We start from the raw sequence: 4,269 nt of genomic DNA, 5'->3' as shown, positions 1-4,269 counted from the left end.
TAGATCTAATAAATGTTAGAATTGGAAATCACTCTCGTCTGTCTTTTTACACGTTTTGTAAGCTCAGTTTTCTCCTCCGCCTTCCTCCTCCTCCTCCGCATGCCTCCTCCCCTTTCTCCCTCAGCTCTGTCTCACTCTTGTCCTGTGGCTTTCTCCTCTCATCAGCTCCCACTCCTTTGTGTACTTTTCTTTGTGTCGCCGCTCGCTGTGTGTGTGTGTGTGTGTGTGTGTGTGTTCTGCTCAGCGTGTCGGTGTTTGTGAGGCCTCGTTAAAACGCCTGCTTGGTCCACCTGCTCGGTGTATTGTTGTGTGATGGTGGGGGGGGGCGGTCACCGCTCTGTTGTGTGTTGCCTTTAAGCCTGGCATTTCGGGGTCTTTTTGAGTCCGTCTTCTTTCAAACTTGTGTTTTCAAAGCCTGTGTGTCGACTCTTTGTGTGTGGAGTGCTAGACCATCATCATCATCTCCCGCAGATGGATTTCATTTTCTATTTCCCCATCCATGTCACCCCCCCCCACACACACACACACACACACACGCACACACACACACGCACACACTCCTCCGCCGTGTTTGTTTCTGACATAAGGTAAACAATGAAGTGGTGAATTGATTCGTAATGGTGATGGGTTTGTTTTCTGCAGTAGACATTTTCAGAGTTGCCGGGAATACATCAACCAAGGCCAAAGGTGTTCTTGTCTTCAGATATCCAATTAGAGGCAACATGTTGTTGTTGTTTTTTTAAATGTATAATCCCAGGACACCTTCTTTTGAAACCCTGTGAACTCTACAGCAAGAGAAAATAATCACGCTCTCCGTGTTCGCCAACAACAAAGCTGACGGGGTCCCTCTCGCACTTCAAAGCACGTCATCTAAGGCGCACGAGCATGTTTTCGCTCTGAGCGTACATGCCTTGTATTAATAGCGAAGGCTTTAATGTGAGGTATGTACACACGACGGCGAGGAAGGATCGAAGCTCCTCTTCTCTGGTTGCTAAGTGCATCAGCCCGATTCTTCCCACCACCGTGCGCCATGGTAACCTTATCCACGAGTTGACTTGAGCTACAGATAGAAACTGTCACTGTGTGTGTTACTGTGTGTGTTATCTCCCAGCCTATTTCTCTCCATCTCTCCATCTCTCCCAGCAGCTAAAATAGAAGCTATGATTCAGGCCTGTATCTCTGTGAGGGATCCGAGTTAACACGCCTCCACTTCTTCAGAGACTTTATCAAGTTGTTACTTTTTTTTAAAATTCCGGTGCAAAGTCATGCTCACGGGCTTAATGATGTGTGAGACAAACCGCCCACTGAATAAGTCAGAGGCCGTCAAGTTAACAGGGGTTCAGGAGCAGTTGTGCTCTTTGCACAGCGTCCATCTGCTTGATTTCAGCCGCTGCAGACGTCCATTTACAGTTTGTATCGCTGTTAAACTGACGCCCTCTGCTGTTACGAGGGAATAAATAATGGCTGCTGAGGCGGACCGACATCTTCCTCAGACATCACTGCCACTATGCCATAAATAATAAAGTACTACAGAAAGGCAGAGGATGAAGTCCGGATAAATGTTCTTCATATGAGAAATAAGCTACTTTAAAAAAAAAAAAATACTATGACTCTTGTTTCCTCTGATTGTACTGCAAAGTCGTCAAACTCATGAATGCATTTAAGGAGCACAATAAAATGTGTTTATAGACCTCACTGATTTATTTTAGGGGGTACAATTTATTTTGTACTAGAAACCGATGTACCCTGACATCACTTTCTAGCCCTACAGGTAGTTGCATTTACTTGGCATATCAACTGTAAGTTATCCCCTAGTTACACTGTTTAAAATGAAAACCAGAAGGCCTCTGGTCTGTATCCAGAGGACCAGAACTGAGAACTGCTGCCCGTTGTTACCACAATCATTTCCTAATCATGGCTGTAATCACCTCTCTCTGTCTGGCAAGCGTTGGGGTCAGCAGGCCCGGGTGGTGGGGATAAGGCCGCCCACTAGGGGGCGACATCACACAGTGTAACTCCATTCATAGGACTGATTTGAACTCACGGCCATGAGCTTTTAGTTTAGAGCTAAATAATATTAAGAAATTGTAGAAACTAAGTGTCCCTTTCCCCTCTACACAGTCGGGGTCAGAAGTTAGTTGCTGAAGGTTTTAATTCAGAGGAAAGGTTTGGCCCAATAAGAGAAGATTAAAGTGCTCCTGGGTGTAAATGGGACCTTCATTTTAAGGCCAGGCTGCTCTGTAGTGACTCAGCACACCTGACCTGAGGGACCATAAGGCTCAGTGTCTCTGTGTCAGCTCTCAAAGCTGGCAGCCTCTGACCCTGGGCCAGCCTTGTCGTCCATCTGGCGGTCAGAGGAGGGCTGGAATGCGGATCTTTGGCAGTCGGCCCTCAGTGAGGACTGTAGCTGGGTCCGTTCCAGTCTGGCTGGTCCGTCTCAGCAACCCGGCTGCTGACGTGCCCGTGGACGAGACTCTCCACGGGAGACGCGGTGACATGGTGTGTTTAACATCATAGCAGAGAGAGCGGGCTTGAACATTGAACACATGTTTGAGAAAAGGTTTTGGGTAAATAATGTAGAGAAGGCAAGAGGTGCAGATTGATCCATAGAATTTAAAATAAATACATTGTATTGGAGTTTCCCTCCTTCCAGAGACGGGAGTATGCAAAACCAGAACTATCTCAACGTGATCTTGAGCCATTTATTGTAAATAAAACTATTGGTATGGTGGCTCAATGGTTACAGTAGGATCGTCCACTATTTTGATAATTGTTTCAATTAAGCAAAAAATAAGTTGCAGTCCTACTTGGGAGCCTTTATAAAGCAGGGAAGTTAACTGACAAGGGTTAAATATTATTATAAAAAAAAATACATTTTGTAAGCCTCAAGAGGTAAAACTATCTATTTCACAGGAAAGTTGCAATTATAAACACATTTTAGGTGATAACAGATTTTTGTGTGTGTCCTAAAATCATCTCATTGCCCTTAAAATCTATCTTGCGACTCCTTGAGGGGTCCTGATACCCGGGTTGGGAACCGCGGGTGCAGAGAGTGGATGAGAGTAGGGTAGAGGGTGGATGGATGGATTGATTAATACATTTATGACGTTTGTTTTTAGTTCGACAAAGCCCAATGCGTCACCTTGCCACTCTGCATACCGGCGTCAATAAATCACATCCTGCGGAAAAACCCTGTGATAGAGATTCATGTTGATGTATCATCAACTATATAACATATTTAATATTCAATTCTAATTAACTGCCAAACACATATCAGGATCGTGTCCTTTAACTTCAGACAAGACCGTGACAGTTGCTGAAAAGTCCCTGAATATGTGTGGCGATCCCCTCGGTGGTTGAAGTCGCTGTGTGAGGCTGTTGGAGCTCACAGGCTGTGTTTACATCTGCGCTGAACAGCAGTGAATCACAGTCAGCAGAGCTAGGAGAGTCTATGTGTTGAAGTTCCGTGTTTGAGTCACTCGGGCCTCTGTGTTTAGAATCTGAGGGGCCACAGGGTTCACATGAGAAGTGGAGAGTTTATCCGTCATCATGCCTGCATCCCGGAAACTTGGGTCGGGTGCACTGGCGTGAGAAGACGGGGACAAATGGGGTCCCCATGCACAACACACCCTCCTTAAATGTGATGTTACGGTTTCATTCACTTGTGTCTGATGAGGTCATGCGGCCCCGGATTGTTTGAAATGAAGCACAAGTGGTAATGTTGAAACACAGCACATGTGACAACAAGTCTATGAATGAATGCATTTAATCCTGTTAAAATTTCCTTCAGTTCTTTCCCATGATTTGGCAAGCGAGTTCAGCAAGTTTGAGCTGAAGCGGTTATGTCATTGTGTGTGTGTTTTTTTTCCTTTTCTTGACAACAGCTGTCCAGATTACACAGCTATACAGTTGTCAGATTACGCACGCATATTAAACCGATGTGTTCATTTGAGAGGCGTAGAGTTAAAATGCATGTGCACCCCACGCCATGGGTGACAGCGTTTCCGTTTCTTAGATCCTCTGAAGTCTCATACATTCATGCTAAGCATCTGGTCATCATGCAGTCTAATGAGGAGGCGAAGCTCAGTCGCCTGCAGGTCCATGTGAGTCAAAGCTGCATGAGATGGGACCATTTTTTGTACCTATATTTAGTCACCATTATATACAAATATAGAATTGTTTGCCTGTTTTAATTTGCTTATTTAACGCTGAAGTCATCAATATTTCTACATAAACAATGGATTAAGTCATAGTGACCACGCTCATAAA

This window comes from Pholis gunnellus, assembly GCF_910591455.1.
Source record: "Pholis gunnellus genome assembly, chromosome: 23".
NCBI classification, from domain to species: domain Eukaryota; kingdom Metazoa; phylum Chordata; class Actinopteri; order Perciformes; family Pholidae; genus Pholis; species Pholis gunnellus.
Note: the sequence above shows the minus strand (reverse complement) of the source record.